Genomic DNA, 22,148 nt, shown 5'->3' with positions numbered 1-22,148 from the left:
ACTGCATAAAAATGAAACACTTCTGTACATCTAAAAAAAATCATAAATACAAGTAAGGCAAATGGAAAGCCAGGAAAAATTTGTCAGTATATTAACAAAAAGTTACTATCTTTAATATTGGAAGAGGTCATCTATGTCAGTAAGAAAAAGACAAACATTTTTTAGTTAGGGAAAGGATGTGAATACTCAAAACAAAAAGAAAAATATAAGTGATTAATAAACAGAAGAAAGAAAACCTTTAACCTCATTAGCAATCGTAGAAATTCATAGGAAAACCACACTGAGGTAACATTTTTCTTTTATCAAATTGGCAAACTATTTTTGTTAAAATAATCTGCAATGTTGGCATGATTAGGAAGACTGAAAATTGATGTTTAAAATGGACATGCTTTGTAACCCGGCATTTCAACATCCCCAATTTATGCCAAAGAATTTATTGCTGAGGTTTGCCAAGATCTGTACACAAAGACACTTCATGAAGTACTGATTTTAATAGCAGAAAATTGGGATTAATGTCCAGCAATTGGAATTAAATTGGTTAAATAAATCATAGCACCACCCTGTGATACAACATTATATAGCCATTTCAAGTGCTGATATGAAATAATATTTAATGAAGTGGGAACATATTCCTGTTACATAGTTAATTTAAAGTTTCAATTTATCAAGCAAATGTAGAATTGTTTTCTTTTTCATCATATATATTTCCATAATCAAAAACATGCATAGAAGAAGCCTGGAAAGATTTACATCAAAAATTTTAGGATTCTGTGATTTTATTTTTTCTCACCTCTTTTTTTTGTGTTTTTAAACTTTCTAGGGAATTCTCTGGCGGTCCAGTGGTTAGGACTCTGTGCTTCCATTGCAGGGGGCACGGGTTTGATCCCTGGTCGGGGAACTAAGATCCCACAAGCAATGCAAGCTGTGTGGTGCGACCAAAAACAAAACAAAGCAAAACAACTTTATACAGTAGCGTTCTTTTCTATCCAGGAAAAAAATACCATTATTTCTTTTAAGTGGTGTGGAAGTTGCCCCTGCAGTATGGGTGGGAATGCCAGTTCTGGCTATTTCCTTTGAAAATATCTCTAGGTGCCATGGGTACACATTTACAAGAGCCCATTTTCTCCTGAGAATAGAGTGAGGGTGGAAGGAATTTTGGTGAATGTTTGTATTTGCAGCTTGTCCTGGAGTAAATCTTTAAGACTGTGGGAATAGGCGCTTTGCGCTCTGTTGAGCTGGCGAATGTATGTCAGGTTTCCTGTCCTCCGTCATGTGCAAGGATCTGTGAATGGAGGGTTTCATTAATCTAAATGCGTCTGCAACCCCATCAGGAGCATTTCAGTTTCATGGACAAGTGCTTTGCTTTATTTGCTTTATTTGCTCCTGATGGAAATAAAGGGATGATACAATTAGTTCTGTCCGCTGCACGTGGGGGTGGAGCTTAAGTGAATTAAAACGTTCTGTGGCAAAGTAAACATGAAATGGGCATGAGAAGTTGGATAGCAAGAGGAAAGCAAAGTTTACTGATTTTCTCCTTTACTTGGCTCTCAGGTTTACGAGGATACACAAAAATCAGACAAAGAAATTTGATGGGATTTAGTCTCTGAAACTAAAAAATAACATCGCCACTGATTCAGCCTTCATGAATCCCTCTGACTCTATTTCCAAATATAAGCCCTATATAAAACCACCCCGTTTCACTTTGGGGACCACTAAAACAAGTGACTCTTATACGACAGAGCAAAAGAAGACGTTTTAATAATATGTGTGTTCAGATGCTTGCATCAAATGTTAAAAACCCGTCAATTCACAATGCAGAATACCACCTGCCCACAGGTACAACCAAAAACGTTTCCTTTGCTCCAAGGGATCTTTTTTCCATTTTATTATTGCTAGTATAAGAGATCAGGAAATGTCTTAAAATGCACAAGTGGTTTTGCTGACTTTTTATGTGGTTTCTTTTGAATTCAGGAAGCTTTGAATGACATAAATGAGCTCTGTACAGATGTTTCTAGAAGGTTTATGGCTCATCTCTGAGGTTCCCAGAGAGTGGTCAGCTCCACATCACACCTCCTGGGACCCCATGGCCCATGACAATGAAATCAAAGGAGGCTGTAATTTTCTCTCAGCCTTCTTTGGGCTTGAAAACTGGAAACAGCACAGAAGACCATACATTCAATGACACATCAAATTGGCATCTTCCCTGTGCCAGCAGCCATGCCCACGAGCTGTCATGGTGTGGTGTGTTACAGTCCTTGACCTGCTGGTGTTTATAGCTGGGGGTGAGAATGGAGCCAGGGAGGGGACATTAATTTAATAGGCTTCTGGGTGTTTCCATCCTTATTTCACTCTTGGACAAGCCGAAGAAGGAAATGGTTTTCAGCAACCTCTGTGATAAAAACTATTTGCTTATTCAACTGAGTTATCTCTAAAAAATGTTAAAGGACAGTTTAATAATCACTGTCCCCCAACTGTCTCTCTCTAAATATAGTTCACGTATATGAACCATGAATCTCTCTCTTCCTTTCCTCCACACTCTCCCCGATTTCCCCCCAAACTGGCCTACTTTAGCTCTTTGCTCCTTTCCTTTTTCTCATCTTTTATCCGATGGATTTTTCCTTCTTCTTCTCTAGCAACTCTCTGTTCTTTCCCATGTAAATCAAACCAGCCTACCTTGGCCATTCTCTCTAACACCCACAAAGGCCCAGAGTCTACCGGGAAAGGGAGAATTCTCCTAATGGGTGTGATAACTCCAAGTATTAGATACTATTAACTCACCAGACAGAGAGATGAGAAACCCGGACACAGAGAGGGCGAGTAACTTAGCGAGGGCTGTGCAGCCCTCGAGCAGCAGAACCAGCCTTCAAAATTCCTCATTCCAAAGCTTGGGCTGTTTCCAAAGTACAAGCGGAGGTCCTCAGGGAGGGCTCTGGGTGGATGAGGAACAGAATTAAGTCATATTTACCGACAGCCACATCCTCTTAGATTCGTGGAGCGGCTTCCGTGCCCAGGACAGGAAATAGCCCTTCTCCCAGGAAGCCCCCCGTGGTGTGTGTCTCAGGCGACACACACATTGTGGAAAAACAGCATTCTTGTTCTCAGAGGCCAGTATCTGCACAGCGCCAGGGGACCTCTCACACTGTTTTCCCATGAATGGTGCCCCCTGGAGTTGTGTGAGGGCTCGGCCTTGGCGGCACAGTTGCTTTATTTCTCACGTTGCTTTTTTTTGGAGGTCTTGAGGGGAAGGACTGTGACATCTGCTCTTGGAATGTTTCCAGCCCTGCTGAGGTTCAAAGCCCGCATCTGTTCCAGGGTCTTTCACTTCTGGTTCCTCTCAGTTCTCACTGACACTTGGGGCGGGGACTGATAAGCTAAGCTTAAAATTCACGTTGTCTTAAGAACCTAGAAGAGGCAACTCACGTAGTTGGAAGTATTTGAAAGACTCTGAGAAAAAGGTATCCCAAAATGTATGTGCGAATGTACATTCTCTAGAAGTTACTGTCGTGTAAAATTCAGAAATAACCACTTTTAGGTGAGAATCTATGAGTCATTTTGGTGAACGTGGAGTGGGGGAGGGGAAGAACAGGAAGCGAGGAGACTTCAAGGTTTCTGTAGAAATAATTCGAGGGTAGGGGCATCTTCTCTCCCTTCGTCCCCCTTAGGTAGGTTTCCCGACTTTGCTGGACCCATTAGAGTCTGAACTCCGCTTTCCTGTGGCCAAAGGGCCACGGCAGTTTCCTAGGGGAAACTCCTGGGAGCTGGTGACCAATGGGAAGACCAGCAACAGTGAGAAAAACAGCCTTGATCTGTGGACCAAGGGCGGCTTTAAATGAGTGAAACTCCATGTACGTGGGGTTTGAATAAGCCTGTGCATCCTAACCCATTTATAGTACCTGTATTTGATCTGCTTTTAGCATGATGACCAATCAACAGACAGTTGGCTTACAAGAGCTAGAAGGGAAGGGAAGCTGAAGGAGGCTTCTCGAAAGCAATGCCACCTAAAACAAAACCATTTCTTGTGGCTGGCTTTCATCTGTCAGAAAGCTTTGCACGTGAGATCAGGGGTATTGAAGCAAGAAGAAGGGAGTTATGGCTTTTGTTCCTCTCTATTCTGAATCAATAAAAGTAACAAACCTTGTGTGATTACAGTAAGAAATATATACTTGGTCTTCCTTACCCGTTCCTGGCCCAGAGCTCCTAAATCCCTTGGAATTCCCTGGATGACAGGGACTCTTTTTATTTTTTCTTCAACATCTTCATTGGAGTATAATTGCTTTACAATATTGTGTTAGTTTCTGCTGTATAACAAAGTGAATCAGCTATACATATACATATATCCCCATATCTCCTCCCTCTTGTGTCTCCCTCCCACCCTCCCTATCTCACCCCTCTAGGTGGACACAAAGCACCGAGCTGATCTCCCTGTGCTATGCAGCTGCTTCCGACCAGCCATCTATTTTACATTTGGTAGTGTATATATGTCAATGCTACTCTCTCACTTCGTCCCAGTTTACCCTTCCCCCTCCCTGTTTCCTCAAGTCCATTCTCTACATCTGTGTCTTTATTCCTGCCCTGCCCTTAGGTTCATCAGAACCTTTTTTTTTTTTTTTTAGATTCCATATATATGTGTTAACATACGGTATTTGTTTTTCTCTTTCTGGCTTACTTCACTCTGTATGACAGACTCTAGGTCCATCCCCCTCACTGCAAATAGCTCAATTTCGTTTCTTTTTATGGCTGAGTAATATTCCATTGTATATATGTGCCACATCTTCTTTATCCATTCATCTGTTGATGGACACATAGGTTGCTTCCATGTCCTGGCTATTGTAAATAGAGCTGCAATGAACATTGTGGTACATGACTCTTTTTGAATTATGGTTTTCTCAGGGTATATACCAAGTAGTGGGATTGCTGGGTCATATGGTAGTTCTATTTTTAGTTTTTTAAGGAACCTCCATGCTGTTCTCCATAGTGGCTGTATCAATCTACACTCCCACCAGCAGTGCAAGAGGGTTCCCTTTCCTCCACACCCTCTGCAGCATTTATTGTTTGTAGAGTTTTTGATGATGGCCATTCTGTCCAGTGTGAGGTGATACCTCATTGTAGTTTTGATTCGCATTTCTCTAATGAGTAGTGATTTTGAGCATCTTTTCATGTGTTTGTTGGCCATCTGTGTATCTTCTTTGGAGAAATGTCTATTTAGGTCTTCTGCGATAGGAACTCTTTTGTTCTAATTAGGCTCCTCTTGGCTGGCCCCTAGGTAGCTTCAGGATGGGGCTAGTCTCCAGAAAGGCCAAGCTATGGTTAGAGGCATGGACCTATGGGGAAAAAGGAGGGGTTAGAGACGGAGTTCAACCACCAATGGTCAATGACTTAATCGATCACACCTACGCAATGAAACCTCCATAAAAACCCCTAAACAATGGGTTTTGGAGAGCTGCTGAGTTGGTGAACACATCTTGGTGTGGGGGTGGGGGGTGGACAGCAGACCCAGAAAGGGCGTGGAAGCTCTGCATCCCTCCCCCATACCTTGCCCTATGCATCTCTTCCGTTGCCTGTTCCTCAGTTGAAGTCTTTATCGTACACCGGAAATAGTAAAGTTTACCTGAGTTCTATGAACCGTTCTAGTGAATAATCAAACCTGAGGAAGAGGTTGTAAGAACCACCAAATTTATAGCTTGTTGGTCAGAAGTACCTGTGACAACCTGGGACTACGGCCAGCCTCTGAAGTAAGGGGAGTGCGGTTTTGTGAGACTGAGCCTTAAACCTGTGGGGTCTGCACTAATTCAGTGGAGTTAGTGTCAGAATTGAATGGAATGGAATTATAGGACACCTAGCTGGTATGAGAACTGGAAAATCTGTTGGTACAGAGGAAAAAACCCGCCTCATTTGGTGTCAGAAGTGGTATGAGTGGAAACAATACACCTTGTTACAAGTGTTCTTTGTTGGAGACTGAGAATTCTGCAACCTTGAAACAATGAACACTGGGGTTTCGAATAGAGCAGGCAGGGACAATTAATAGCCTTCTGGCTGTGTCTGTTTTTTCACTCTTGGACAAACAGATAAAAGAAGATGGTTTTAAACAGCCGGTTTGATAAAACTATTAGTTCATTTGAGGTTTGGGGAGGGTTGTTTTATTTTTTTAAAGATAAATAACTGTTAACTGCTGTACCGTGTTGTAGGGCTCATGCCTGCCCTGTTGTCCCGGCTCTGGCAACAGTGGGAGAGACTCAGCAGCCTGGGATCCAGAAGTGACCTGCTGGCTATGCTGGTGACGCTGGACAAACAGCTGGGCCGTAGACCACATACTTGAGGAATGTTTTCCCAGCCTGGCCAGGGGAGGTTGCGCACTGTCCCGGTTTGTTCATCCACTTTCTGCAGCCAGTGTAGAAAAAGCAGGTCCAGCAGGGGCCCTTGTCACAAATCGATGATATGTACCTCACATTCAAAGTTCTTCACATATTGTTATGCTATATAAAAATAACATTCTATTTGTCATTTATGTTTTTTAGAATCAAAGTGTGTTCACTATGCAAAGATGAGTTGACAACATATTCTCTAAACATAGCTGAAGAATGTTAAGAAACCGGAATAGTATTTTAGAGAGAAGCGCACTTGCTTTCAATGAGTAAAACTCCATGTGCTTGGGGTATGAATAAGCCTGAACATCATAATTCATTTTAATATTTGTCTTTGATCTGCTTTTTGCATAATGATCAATCAACAGACATTTGAGTGACTGCTTGAAGAACCTTTGATGTAGAAAATGCTAGGCTAGAATCATGATCTCGTGCCCTATTTGGACTCTATGGAAAAGAAAAGTACTCCTTCTCGTTTAGCATTCAGGAGAAATTCCTTCATCAGTTTATGTTGGTATTAGCAATTCATAATCTACTAAAATGTGGAACAGAATAAAATTAAAAGATCATAATAAAGAGCTGAGTACAGGCTTTCTAAAAACTCAGTCATCAACACATTAAAGTGATGTGTCCAAGCTGTGGTCTTCTTAGAAACTGTCTAGAAAACTCTGTCTTCATAGAAACTCTCTAGTCCCCCCCACCCCGGCCCCAGAGTGTTTTTTTGCTCCACAGTAGTACATAAACATTATCAACTGCTTTGAGTTGCCAGTTGTTTTTCCCAAGAAAAACATGCTGTTGTTATCAAGTATCTAGCTTGTGAAATTTTTACAGCTTCTCAAAAGCTCTTCATGAAGAGAAATGTTCTCCAGCAAGGATAGCAATCACAGCCTCAGACATACACACACACACACACCCTTATCCTTCAAAAATTCAGAACATTCATGCCTGTGTCAACATGATTTCAGATAAGCACCAACCCACGAACCCAAACATTGTGTTGGCAGAGCCAGTAAACAAAGAAAAAGCAGTGATCTGTTTGCCTCCACCTCATCTGCCACCATGGGCACTGTGTTTTAATGCATTTTTGTTAGGTAGCCAACCCTGCCGTAATTTGTGTCTACTTGGGCCTTTTACTAGGAAGTATAGTTTCTGATTTTTAGAAGAAAAAATTTGTTTTCTTAAAGACAGAACTGTGAATGTCAGTCACTTAATGAAGGCAAAAAAGATATATGAGGTTTTAAGAAATCACATTTAGGGGACTTCCCTGGCGGTCCAGTGGTTAAGACTCTGCGCTTCCACTGCAGGGGGCATGGGTTCGATCCCTGGTCCAGAAACTAAGATCCTGCATGCCGTGCAGTGCGGCCAAAATATATATATTAAAAAAAATATCACGTTTAGAAGGAACACAGTCATTTATATCAGCCTGTCATGAGTATTATTGCCCCAGCAGATACATGAATTACACAGCAGGGTCTTTTTGGTCACAGTTTGTAGCATGACTCGCCTAGATTTACCAACTGCTGAAGGAGCTGATGAAACAATGTTTAAAAAAAAAAAAAACTTGCACATCTATTTAAATTTTAAAATATTGTATATAAATAGCACTTTCTGTGACCAAAGTCCCCCAACTCCCATTTAAAAACTTATATGGTGTTTTCTCCACGATCATGGATTGCCTTTCTGGCTGGACTGTAAGCTTCTTTTTTTTTTAAGTGAAATATAGGTGACATGCAATATTATATTAGTTTCAGGTGTACAACTTAGTGTTTCACCATTTATGTACATTATGAATTGATCACCACAGTAAGTCTAGTAACCATCTGTCACCATGCGAAGTTATCACAATATTATTGACTATATTCCCTATGCTCTGCATTACGTCCCTGTGACATTTATTTTATAACTGAAAGTTTGTACCTATTAATCTCCTCACCTATGTCAGCCAACCCCCCCATGCTTCCCCTCTGGTGACCACCAGTTTGTTCCCTGTATCTATGAGTCTGTTTCTGTTTTGTTTTTTGTATTCAACATATAGGTAATATCATACAGTATTTGCCTTTCTCTGACTGACTTATTTCACTTAGCATAATACCCTCTAGGTCCACACATGTCTCAAATGGCAAGATTTCATTGTTTTCATGGCTAAGTAATATTCCATTGTGTATATAGATATAGATATTATATAGCTCCAAATCTTTATTTATTCATCTATTGATGGACACATATTGTGTCCATATCTTGGCTACTGTCAGTCAGTGGACATAGGTGTGCAGATACCTTTTCAGATTAGTGTTTATTCATTCAACCACTCTATGTCTTTTGATTGGAAGCCTTTAGTCCATTTATAGTCAAAGTAATCATTGATAGGTATGTTATGTATTGGCATTTTAATTATTTTCGAATTGTTTTTGTAGTTCTTCTCTGTTCCTTACTTTTCTTGTTCTCTTCCCTTGTGATTCGATGACTTTCTTTTGTGCTGTGTTTGTATTCCTTTCTCTTTATTTTTTTGTGTCTCTGTTATAGACTATTCGTTTACGATTACCATGAGGTTCATGTAAAATAACTTATGTATATAGCAGTCTGTTTTAAGTTGATGGTCGCTTAATTTTGAGCACATTCTAAAAAAACTACATTTTTACTCCCCCTCGCACATTTTATGTTTTTGACATTGTATTTTACACATTTTTACTTTGTGTGTCGCTTAGCTAATCATTTTAAATATAGATGATTTTACTACTTTTGTCTCTTAACATTCATACCACCTTTACTATATGTTTGCCTTTACCAGTAAGATTTTTTTCTTTCATAATTTTCTTGTTTCCAGTTATGGCCTTTTCTTTTCTGTCTAAAGTTCTTTTAACATTTCTTGTAAGGCCAGTTTAGTGGTGATGAGCTCCTTTAGCTTTTGCTAAAGGATGGCTGGGGAACCGTCTCTCCTTCAATTCTGAATTATAACCTTGTCAGGTAGAGTTTTATTAGTTGTGAGTATTTTCTTTTCAGGACTTTTAATAAATGGTGCCAGTCCTTTCTGGCCTGTAAAGTTTCTGCTGAAAAATCAGCTGGTAGTCTGTGGGGGTTCCCTCGTATGTAACTAGTTGTTTTTCTCTTGCTGCTTTTCAGATTGTCTCTTTAACTTTTGACATTTTAATTATAATGTGTCTGGGTGTGGTTCTCTTTGGGTTCCTCGTGCTTGGGGCTTTCTGTGATTCCTGAACTTGGGTGTCTGTTTTCTTCACCACATTAGGGAAGTTTTCAGCCATTATTTATTTAATAGGTTTTCTGTCCCTTTCTCTCTGTCCTCTTCTGGGACCCTATAATATGAGTGTTAGTACACTTGATGTTGTCCCAGAGGCCCCTTAAACTATCCTCATTTTAAAAAATTCTCTTTCTGTTTGCTGTTCCAATCTGATGATTTCCAGTTCCCTGTCTTCCAGATCACTGATATCTTCTGGATCTTCTACTCTGCTGTTGATTCTCTCTAGTGTGTTTTTCATGTCAGTTATTGTATTCTTCAGTTCTGACTGGTTCTTTTTTCTATTTTCTATCTCTTTGTTGACGTTCTCACAGAGTTTATCCATTCTTCTCCCAACTTTGGTGGCCATCTTTATGACTATTTCTTTGAACTTTTTACCTGGTAAATTGCTTGTCTCTGTTTCATTTAGTTATTTTTCTGAAGTTTTGGCCTGTTCTTTCATTTGGAAGGTGTTCCTTTGTCTCCTCATTTTAACTAACTCTTTGTGTTTGTTTCTATTTTTTTTAAAAATATTTATTTCATTATTTGGCTGTGCTGGTCTTAGTTGTGGCACGTGGGATCCTGGTTGTGGCGTGCAGGATCTTTGTTGTGGCATGCGGGATCTTTAGTTGCGGTATGCAAACTCTTAGTTGCAGCGTGTAGGATCTAGTCCCCTGACCAGGGATCGAACCCTTGAACCTGGGCCCCCTGCATCGAGAGCATGAAGCCTTAGCCCCCGGACCACCAGGGAAGTCCCTTTGTGTTTGTTTCTATGTATTAAGTATATCAGCTACATCTCCAGGTCTTGAAAGAGTGGTCTTATGTAGTAGGTGTACTGTGGGGCCTTGTGGCACATTCCCCCCCACCCTGTCATCAGAGCCACATGCTCCAGTGGGCTGTGTGGGCAGTGTATGCCCTCCTGTTGTGGTTGGGCCGTGATTGCTACAGGTGCATTGGTGGGCAGGGTTGGTTCTTAGCCATGCTGGCTGAGAGGTCCTGTCACAACTGCTGCAGGTGTGCTGATATGCGGTCCTGGCCCCCAGTGTTTCAGTGCCTGGCCGTGACTGTTGCAGGCATGCTGCTGTGTAGGGCTGGCCCCTCCTGGAGCGGGAGCCACCCCCTGGAGTGGGCACTGGTGCTGGCCAGGGTGGCCTGCCGGGTGGGAGAGGGCAGGAGCCACTTCGGAGGGGCCGGCTGGGGTGGGCAGGTTGGGCAGGGCTGGTCCTCAGGGGAACACCAGGGCACGACACATGGAGTTAGCTAGTTTGATGAATAATGACAGACGTAGTACCCACGCAGGCCAGCTAGGTGGAAGGAGAATCTTTTAAATGGCGCCCAACAGCATTTCAGTCCCAGAGAAGGTTCCACCAGATCGCCGCTCCTCCAGCACATACCCTAAAATTAGTCAGTGAATCACCTGGGAACTTTACAAGCTGCTGCCTCTGCGCTGGGCCTCTGAGCCAGTGAGTTTGTGCCTAAGCTCTTCAAGATCAGCGTCTCAGTTTCCCGCAGGCCTCCAGCTCCCCTGGACGTAAGCCCTCTGACTTTCAAAGTCAGGCCGTATGGGGGCTCGGCTTCACAGCGCAGGTCCCCTGCTGTAGGGGGGCTTCCGCAGCTGTGCTATCCCTCCCACTTTGTGGGTGGCTGCACGGGGGGTTTGGGTTCTGACTAGACTGTGTCTCTGCCTCTCCTACCTGTCTCACTGTGGCCTTTTCTTTCTATCCTTGGTTGTAGAAAGTTGTTTCTGCTAGTCTTCAAGTCATTCTCAGGGATTGTTCTCTATGTAGTTGTAGGTTTTGTGTGTCCATGGGAGGAGGTGAGCTCAGGTCTTCCTACTCTGCCATCTTGATCTGGAAAACCTGGGATCAATGCTTTTTTTTTTTTTTTTTTTTTTTTCAATGCTTTTTTTAAGTTGATTCCAGATACCGTACTGCTACTGATTCAGTTACCACCAATTTAGTAAATATTATTCTAAAACATTCCAGTCTATCATTCATGATGAATTAATACAATTTCTCTATCAGGTCTGGTGCCAGTTTTTAGAAAATAAAAAATGAATAAATAAAAAGGTATGTATCAAAGCCTAGAGAGGAAAAGAGAACATTTTGGGACAGATTTTTCCCTTGGATTTGATTACATGAAAGCATCCAAAGACCATGATTTCAGTTCCCTCTCCAGGTAAAATGCTGTGCTCCTTCTGTTTCTTGGTAATGTGTCTGAGCCGTTTGTCCAAGCGTGACCAGTGACACTCCCTTGTATCAGGCCGAGGCACTGAGGCAATTGGCCAGAAGAGATCGGAGAGATCTGAGGCCAGAGGACAGGAAAACCCAAAGGCCTGAGCAGCGATGAGTCAGAGGCAGGTGTACCATGGAAATCCAGAGCCCAGAAATATCCAGGGGCTGAGAAAGACAAGAAGGCCAGAGTCCAAGCACACGCCTGCTAGGAAAGTTGGTAGGGTTTCTATGTTCTAAGTCAGGACGTGGTCAGAGGATGAGGCCTTTGTTCATTTTCTTCCCTGCCCCCCAATTCTGTGCTTGCCACAAATGCACTCTCTCTCTTTTTTACGGTTATTCAAAACCTGCCCCTCTTTTAAGATCAGGGTTACATCCCCTTTTGTTCCACTCCTTTGCTGACTTGAGCCACAGCTATTCCTTTCCTTGGCTTATGCTGTTAACCAGCTATGCAACTCATTTAGGACTTAATCTTATGGTGTTTTTTTGTTCTGTTTTGTTTTTAAAGTTATTTCACATACTAATTCATTTCATAAGGATGGTACAATCTTTTTTCTTTTTTTAAATTAATTAATTTATTTTTGGCTGCGTTGTGTCTTCATTGCAGTATGCAGGCTTCTCATTGTGGTGGCTTCTCTTGTGGAGCGCAGGCTCTAGGCGCCCGGGCTTCAGTAGCTGTGGCTCACGGGCTCAGTAGTTGTGGCGCATGGGCTTAGTTGCTCCACAGCATGTGGAATCTTCCCGGACCAGGGCTCGGACCCGTGTCCCCTGCATTGGCAGGCGGATTCTTAACCACTGCTCCACCAGGGAAGCCCTGTGGTGTTTTTTTGACATTCAGAATTGTTGTTTCAACATATCTTGTTTCCCCAAACCAGACTAGAAGCTCCTTGAAGTTAAGACCTGATCCATAGTGTGAGAGGCGAGACCAGGAACTTTATTTCCAGTGGTCAGTCTTGCTCACCCACCAATGGAGCCATTGACCCGTGGTTTATTAGATTTTCCTGAGTGGGGACAGGATGGCTCCCAGAGCCTAAGGCGAGGGTTGAGTTTTCCCAGGTGAATGGTCTTGGTACAGCCTCCCTGGGGTCTGGGCATAAGTTCCTGGTGGTGCTTTCTCACGATTTACCCTCTTACCATTTTGCTCTCCAGCTCTCTTTTAACCACATTTGTGCTACCTTTTCTAGATTATACGAAATTCTATCTTCTTTCTGAAACCTGCAAAAGTTATATTGTTACTGTACCTCATTATGGTGTTGACTTTTGAATCTTGGCAATTGTCTAATAATCCAATCTTTGGCTTTCTTGGAACTTTTCTTACAATTCCATGTGGGTCTTTGTTATTCATCCTTTACTATTTATTCTTCCCATCCATGGGCATGTGCTCTTAAGGTCAGGTTAATAGAAGAGTTCCTTTGGTTTCATCAATTCAGTGGAGGCGCAACTGGTATTGGGGAAACAATTCTATGGTCCTTGGATTAAAGGACTTTCAGCATGCCTGGCCTTCCACCACTGAGAACCAGCATTGCCCTCAGGTATTACAACAAGCAAAAATGCCTCCACCAATTTCCAAATGGCTCCTGGTCGAGTCACATGGTTTTCGATGCTGTCTAGCCACCCAGCACTCCAAAATCACACACTTCTTCCCTGAATGGGATTGTTTGTGCGTCTGCCAATAGACTGTTTCTTTTCTGAAAGCTCATCAAACCTTTAAGTTATTCTTCCTTTTGGAGGGTTTATTTTTGCTTTGGAATGAGTCATATATTATTTTGTTTTACTTATTATTATGGGAATTGTCAAACATACACAAATAGAGAGAATAGCAAAATGAACCCCCATCGACCTATCACCTGGTTTCAACAATTATCAGCTCATAGACAATGCTGTTTTTCTCTATACCCTTACCTACCACCCTCCACCCACTTCCTGTGTCATTAGATAATTTTGAAGCAAATTACAGACATCATTCATTGTATGCAGCTTTTAGATAAACTTTGGGATATCTTTTTGTGTTTCAAAGGCAACAATGGTTAAGGTGAAACACTTGCTTAATTCTCCAGGACTCCACCCTTCCACATCCCTGCACATTCCTTCTGATTCAGCTAACTTCCTTGCTTCCTCTATATTCTGAGACAAAAATGCCAAGACAAGTCAAGAATTTATCAGATGTTCTGTTTTTAGCAGAGGGAGACTTGAAGCAGCTGTTTGGAGCATGCAAGTCTCACTGCTGCTCTGTGCTAGTTTTCTCTGTGCTAGTTTGGTGATCTGTAACAGGAAATTGACATCCACATCTTCTCTAATACAGTTTAACAGCATCCAAATATCATTTCTATTTCTGCGTCTCTTAGCATTCCCCGAAAAGCTCTCCACCAGGCTGGGAATCTGAGTCTGTGCTTTAACCAGCCCTCCTGTTTTATTCTTTGCCTATCCTGCTAATTTGGAAAAGGTATGTCCTTCTGCTGATGTACTCGAGTTACAGTTCCCATCCTAGCACTAAATGAAGCCAAAGAGATTGCTTTTCAGTTGTGACTATAAAAGTATTTTGAAAATAAGGGGAACACATGTTGAGACCGGTAATGGTTGAGTGGTAATCCGGCAGCGGGAGATCAGAATGATTGGTTCTGTCATGACTGGTTCTTAAATGATTGGGGCAATCACGTGGTCTGTCCTGCCTTCTTCCTTCGTACCCTCGTGGGATGCCTTTGCTGACTATTTGATTGCCCAATGGTTAGAATTGATTAACCCTGCTGACTTTGGGGCAGCTCTTTGAAAACAAATTGATGAACCATGTAAACACTAAGCTTGACCTGGAGCACTCATAAGTGCCAAACCATTGACTCTGAGGCCCCTGGGTCTCTTCAGTTTATTTGGGGAGCGATGAACTTGACTTGGGATTCAACTTTTCAGCCAGCCTCTCACTGAATTATGACTCTCCCCTTGGATTTTTTTCCCCTGAAATGTAACTCCCCTCCAACTTCTTGCTTCTAGAAGAGTGTTTAAAAAGAGTATAGATCTGTGTTAGGAACAGTTTGAAGTCTCCCTGTGTACCTGGGCTGCAAGCAGACCCAGCAGAAGGAAGGGGGTGTTCAATGCTCATGCCAGACACTCCAAAGGAATGCTTAGATTGTTATATTCAATTAGTAAGTGCAGCATTGTTTAGAAAAGTCTTGTAAGAATACTTTTAAAAGTTCCACTCCTAAAAAGATGTAATTTTGACGGCTTTATCTTCTTTTGTACTTATAACATTAGCCCTAGATTCGAGAGTGCGGTGGTATTATTATTATCATTATTATTGATTCTGGCCAAACACTGAGGGTGATTTAAGGAACTTGCCTAAAATCAAATGGTTTATTAGTACAGCGTCTGGAGCCTATGTCTCTGCTAGAATAGAGAGAGATTTGCCAAGCTTGTCCACTCATTCTATCTGCTTTTGCCAAAGTCATAGTCTGTAATGATTCAGTCCAGCCTGGCCATTTACATGGCCGTCAGCAAACGAACCAGTCACCATCGTGAGCTGCAGAGTAGAAGGACTTTGAGACAAGAAAGATCCTCATCCTCGCCTACCTCTCTGAGGTGCTGTGACAACTAAAAGAGCAAATGTGTATGAAAATTCTTTGTAAGCTGTAAAGCCCCATTCAAAGGAAAATAAGGGTGCTGATACAAATAGCGTACGGCACCTGCGGCGTATTTTCAGTTAGTCGGTCATTGAGCTGAATCCTTTATGCACCATCTCATTTAATCCTCACACCAATCTTATAATGTTCTGTCATAATTATTGTTTTTCTATCTATATATAAATATCTATGGTATAGGATAATATAGCAAAAGTATAAATGTGCTTAATAAAAAAATACAGTTTTTAGTGCTGTAAAGACTTCTCTGGACCAATTCCACTCCAAATCATTGATTTCTGCCAAAAAATACAAAAGGAACAAGAAGACCCAATGGGCACCCCCAAATAAATCAGACCCTCGACCATATCCTTCTCCAGCATTCGTAATTCATCACTCACTTAACAGCGGTTTCTAAGCATCTAAATGTATATATATACACACATACATACATACATTTAGATACATTCTAAAATATATATAAATAAATATGTATATGTGCTCTTAAATATGTCAGCAGTGACCTTCTATTTATAAAGAACAAGAACAAGGCTTCTTCCAAGTGGTCACTTTAATAATTATCCATTTAATAATTAATAATTCCTTTAAAAGATTCCATAAAATATATCTATAAAATAATTTAATAATTATCCACGCCTTGGTCTCTTTTCTCACTCCTACTCGTCAGTATAACAAAAGGAGAAGCCTTCAAATGCAGTTAGTGTGAAACCAAAGACAGCTAAGAGATAATTAGGGGCAGAGAAGAGGAAATGCCAGCTTCTTTCAGGATGATGTTGCTTCCTTTTTATGAGTGGGAAAACCAGTCTTCATATTGGCTTGTCAAGGCATAAGTAGCAACGTGGTTCCTAAATGTCTAACAAAATGGAAATCATTTAATTAATTATAGTGCAGCCATACAACAGAATATTATGAGCCAATTAAAATGATTTTTAGATGGGGAAAAGTATAGTGTGGGGAAATTCTCCAAATAAAATAGTAAATGATAAAAATCAGGGTATACAACTGTATGCGTGGTATGCCCCCAAGGTTGTCTTACACACACACACACCAGCACAAAGTAGGCATCAAAATGTTCATAGAGGTTATCTTTGGATGTCAAAGCTATGAGTTTTTCAAAAATTTTAATTATTATACTTTTCCTTATTTTCCAAATATTCTATAATGAACACTTACTATTTTTATAATAAGAAGATGGATGTAATATAGTAAAGAGGTTGTATATTGTGATTTAAACGTAGGCAAGAGTTTCTGAAGATTATAGTTTCCAAAGTTAATGTGGTTTTAATAGTCCTGTATAGTTATGAACAGAAATCTGACTTTTCTACGCTGCTTTCCCGTATTCTAGGGGCTTTTTAGCAGATTCCTATTGCACTGCATGGTTCTTATCTTCTCAGCATGCACAGAATTTCCCAGGAGTACCCGATAAATGTTTTGGGCAAATGACTTTCAGATGACTGGGGCTCAGCCTAGCAAAGGACTACTGAAGTGCATTGAGTTTCCTTCTAATTTAAAGGAGATTATTTAAATTTGCCTAAAGCTCTCAATGTGCTACTTGAAAGTTCTTGCTAAACATAGAACAAAACCAATAAAAATCTCTAGGGAATAAATGTGACAAAAATAGGACTAATATGCATTTTTATGAGCAGATATTTGAATATTAAGTGTTGAAAAGAAAGACATTTATTAATTGGAGATAAACCTCTGAAAACCTATTGAAACATACACATGGGACATGATCATAATGCAGAGGCATTGATTTCTACCTTAGAAAAGTATTTTTAAAACTTAATAAAAATAATGCCATTTGCAGCAACATGGATGGACCTGGAGATTGTCATACTGAGTGAAGTTAAGTCAGACACAGAAAGACAAATATCATATGATATTGTTTATATGTGGAATCTTAAAAAAGGCTACAAATGAACTTATCTACAAAACAGAAATAGAGTCACAGATGTAGAAAACAAACTTATGGTTATCAGGGGGTAAGGGGGGGAGGGATAAATTGGGAGACTGAGATTGACATATACACACTACTATATATAAAATAGATAATTAATAAGGACCTAGGAAACGCTATTCAATACTCTGTAATGGCCTATATGGGAAAAGAATCTAAAAAAAGAGTGGATATATGTAATGTATAACTGATTCACTTTGCTGTACAGCAGAAACTAACACAACATTGTAAATCAACTATACTCCAATTTTTAAAAAAAGCTTAATTAGAAAAACAAAACGAAAATTAGATGGGTATTTCCTAAAAGTCGGCCAGCCCTCATGGAGAAGAGTAGGGCATCTTTGTCAGTACCTACTTAGCTAGGGCTTGGTGCCTGTGGGATTATGAGGTCTGTGAACACGCCTGGGTTAGAAGTGGGCAACACTTTGTGTGACAGAGCTTCATCTCTGGGGCTCAAAGGCATGGACTGTGTTCCTGTTTGCTGTCAGACCCCTTCCCTGCCTCTCCCCTGCTCCTATCTGCTATTTCAGGGAGAACACTTCTCAGATTCCTTGCCCTCTGGCTTGATGTAGTTTCCATTTGGCCAATGGAAGCTCCTGAAAGACTGGGGGAGAAGGGGAGAAGCCACGGTACTTTTCTCCCTCTCTCTGTACCTTGGGCGGTATCTTTGGTTATAGCTTTTCCTCCTTTTTGGTACTGGCTTCTGCCAGGTGATTCCGAATTCTGGGCTCCATCAACACCCTCTGCTCCCTTTGCAGTCCCAGCCTCCGTAGCTTCCAGGTGTCGCTAATCTGTTTGGCTTCTCTACTCTTTCATCACTTATATATTAAATTCTCAGTATTAAATTCCCTGCGAAATACTCAAATTGGTTTCTGCTTTTCTCACTAGACTCTGGCAATACAGCCGGTTATAATTTAGGTTCATGCTGGGAAATGCACCCCAGGTCAAGGGAACGTACATAAGGGAAGAAAAGTGGAGAGTTTTCAAAGATCCACTGCATCTCAGATATTTTGTCGCAGTGGCAGCAGGGAAAATGCAGGGGCCGCATAGACCGGGGCCTGTTTCTGCACAGAGATTTAGAGAGAACTTTAAGCATGTGTCAAAAGAAAAACAAAAGTTGGCTATCTTCATGATTCAGGGCTGACGGCTGATACCTGGCGAACTGTTTAGGGATCATGTGCAGAAGCCATTTATTTCCTTAGGAATCAGCTTTTTGATTCCATGGAGCCTCAAACAATACTTATTCTCTTGAGTAGAAACTTTCTGGGAAGACCTGAACTTAATAAAACTTGAACAAAGTCTGAATATAAGAGGACGTCTCCCATGACCGTGCTAAGCATGATTGGGTAACAGAGTGTATATAATTTTAAAAAAGAACACTCTGGGATAATTACTAGGTGCTTTTTAAATTTTAAAATTCTCAACTCTATAAGTCAGGACCATAATTTGTGAAATCAAAGAATTACCAGTTGCAGGGGCTTCCCTGGTGATGCAGTGGTTAAGAATCCACCTGTTAATGCAGGGACACGGGTTCAAGCCCTGGTTTGGGAAGATCCCATATGCTGTGGAGCAACTAAGCCCGTACGCCACAACTACTGAGCCTGTGCTCTAGAGCCCATGAGCCACAACAACTGAGCTCATGTGCCACAACTACTGAAGCCTGTGTGCCTAGAGCCTGTGTTCTGCAACAAGAGAAGCAACCACAATGGGAAGCCCATGCACCGCAATGAAGAGTAGTCCCCACTCACTGCAACTAAAAGAAAGCCCGTGTGCAGCAACGAGGACCCAACGGAGCCATAAATAAATAAATAGATTTATTTAAAAAAAGAAAAAAAAAGAATTACTGGTTGCTATAGTTTTGTCATCAATGGGAAATCCTTATGATAGAGGCAGGCATAGAACAATTACAAACCGCGCCCACTAAAGAAAGACGGCAAACAAGATGTGCTCAGTACATAGCAGACAAAATCTTTGCTGAGTGAAGGCATGCACACCTGAAATCATCAATGAACAAGCAATTCTTTCTGTCTGGACTTAATAGTATCTTTTAAGTGAGGTTTTGAAGAATTGCAAGTCATTCTGCAGGCAAAAGCAAAATAGGATTTCAGGAAGACCCAAGCGATAGATTGGAAAGAGTGAGCAGTGGCCAGGTGAGGCCAGAGATCACTGAAGAAATCAAAGAGGAAATCAAAAAATACCTAGAGACAAATGACAATGAAAACACGACGATCCAAAACCTGTGGGAGGCAGCAAAAGCAGTTCTAAGAAGGAAGTTTATAGCTATTCAAGCCTACCTCAAGAAACAAGAAAAATCTCAAGTAAGCAATCTAACCTTACACCTAAAGGAACTAGAGAAAGAAGTGCAAACAAAACCCAAAGTTAGTAGAAGTAAAGAAATCATAAAGATCAGAGCAGAAATAAATGAAATAGAAACAAAGAAAACAATAGCAAAGATCAATAAAACTAAAAGCTGGTTCTTTGAGAAGATAAACACAATTGACAAACCATTAGCCAGACTCATCAAGAAAAAGAGAGAGAGGACTCAAATCAATAAAATTAGAAATGAAAAAGGAGAAGTTACAACAGACACCACCGAAATACAAAGCATACTAAGAGACTACTACAAGCAACTCTATGCCAAAAAAATGGACAACCTGGAGGAAATGGTCAAATTCTTAGAAGGGTATAACCTTCCAAGACTGAACCAGGAAGAAACAGAAAATATGAACAGACCAATCACAAGTAATGAAATTGAAACTGTGATTAAAAATATTCCAACAAACAAAAGTCCAGGTCCAGATGGCTTCACAGTTGAATTCTATCAAACATTTAGAGAAGAGCTAGCACCCATCCTTCTCAAACTCTTCCAAAAAAGTGCAGAAAAAGGAACACTCCCAAACTCATTCTATGAGGCCACCGTCACCCTGATACCAAAACCAGAGAAAGATATGACAAAAAAAGAAAATTACAGACCAATATCACTGATGAATATAAATGCAAAAATCCTCAACAAAATACTAGCAAACAGAATCCAACAATACATTAAAAGGATCATACACCATGATCAGGTGGAATTTATCCCAGGGATGCAAGGATTCTTCAATATACGCAAATCAATCAATGTGATACACCATATTAACAAATTGAAGAATAAAAACCATATGATCATCTCAATAGATGCAGAAAAAGCTTTTGACAAAATTCAACACCGATTTATGATAAAAACTTTCCAGAAAGTGGGCATAGAGGGAACCTACCTCAACATAATAAAGGCCATATATGACAACCCCACAGCAAACATCATTCTCAATGGTGAAAAACTGAAAGCATTTCCTCTAAGATCAGGAACAAGACAAGGATGTCCACTCTCACCACTATTATTCAACATAGTTTTGGAAGTCCTAGGTATGGCAATCAGAGAAGAAACAGAAATAAAAGGAATACAAATTGGAAAAGAAGAAGTAAAACTGTCACTGTTTGCAGATGACATGATACTATACGTAGAGAATCCTAAATATGCCCCCAGAAAACTACTAGAGCTAATCAATGAATTTGGTAAAGTTGCAGAATACAAAATTAACGTAAAGAAATCTCTTGCATTCCTATACTCTAATGATGAAAAATCTGAAAGAAAAATTATGGAAACACTCCCATTTACCATTTCAACAAAAAGAATGAAATACCTAGGAATAAACCTACCTAGGGAAACAAAAGACCTGTATTCAGAAAACTATAGACACCGATGAAAGAAATTAAAGATGTTACCAACAGATGGAGAGATATACCATGTTCCTGGATTGGAAGAATCAATATTGTGAAAATGACTGTACTACCCAAAGCAATCTACAGATTCAATGCAATCCCTATCAAATTACCAATGGCATTTTTTACAGAACTAGAACAAATCATCTCACAATTTGTATGGAGACACAAAAGACCCTGAATAGCCAAAGCAGTCTTGAGGGGAGAAAATGGAGCTGGAGGAATCAGACTCCCTGACTTCAGACTATACTACAAAGCTACAGTAATCAAGACAATATGGTACTGGCACAGAAACAGAAATATAGATCAATGGAACAAGATAGAAAGCCCAGAGATAAACCCATGCACCTATGGTCAACTAATCTATGACAAAGGAGGCAAAGATATACAATGTAGAAAAGACAGTCTCTTCAATAAGTGGTGCTGGGGAAACTGGACAGCTACATGTAAAAGAATGAAATTAGAACACTCCCTAACACCATACACAAAAATAAACTCAAAATGGATTTGAGACCTAAATGTAAGACCAGACACTATAAACCTCTTAGAGGAAAACGTAGGAAGAACACTCTTTGACATAAATCACAGCAAGATCTTCTTTGATCCACCTCCTAGAGTAATGGAAATAAAAACAAAAATAAACAAATGGAACCTAATGAAACTTCAAAGCTTTTGCACAGCAAAGGAAACCATAAACAAGACGAAAAGACAGCCCTCAGAATGGGAGAAAATATTCGCAAATGAATCAACGGACAAAGGATTAATCTCCAAAATATATAAACAGCTCATGCAGCTCAATATTAAAGAAACAAACAACCCAATCCAAAAATGGGCAGAAGACTTAAATAGACATTTCTACAAAGAAGACATACAGATGGCCAAGAAGCACATGAAAAGCTGCGCAACATCACTAATTATTAGAGAAATGCAAATCAAAACTACAATGAGGTATCACCTCACACCAGTTAGAAT

The 22,148-nt window shown here is 40.5% G+C and overlaps 1 long non-coding RNA gene across 1 annotated transcript in view; it reads left to right on the top strand.

The window, feature by feature from the left end:
• LOC132436186 (uncharacterized) overlaps positions 1–22,148 on the top strand; it is a 593,708-nt gene that overhangs the window by 22,063 nt on the left and 549,497 nt on the right. The window lies entirely within an intron of this gene.

The sequence above is a fragment of the Delphinus delphis genome, chromosome 13, assembly GCF_949987515.2.
Source record: "Delphinus delphis chromosome 13, mDelDel1.2, whole genome shotgun sequence".
Classification (NCBI taxonomy): domain Eukaryota; kingdom Metazoa; phylum Chordata; class Mammalia; order Artiodactyla; family Delphinidae; genus Delphinus; species Delphinus delphis.
The sequence above is the reverse complement of the archived record's forward strand: the minus strand, read 5'-3'. Positions and strand labels throughout refer to the sequence as shown.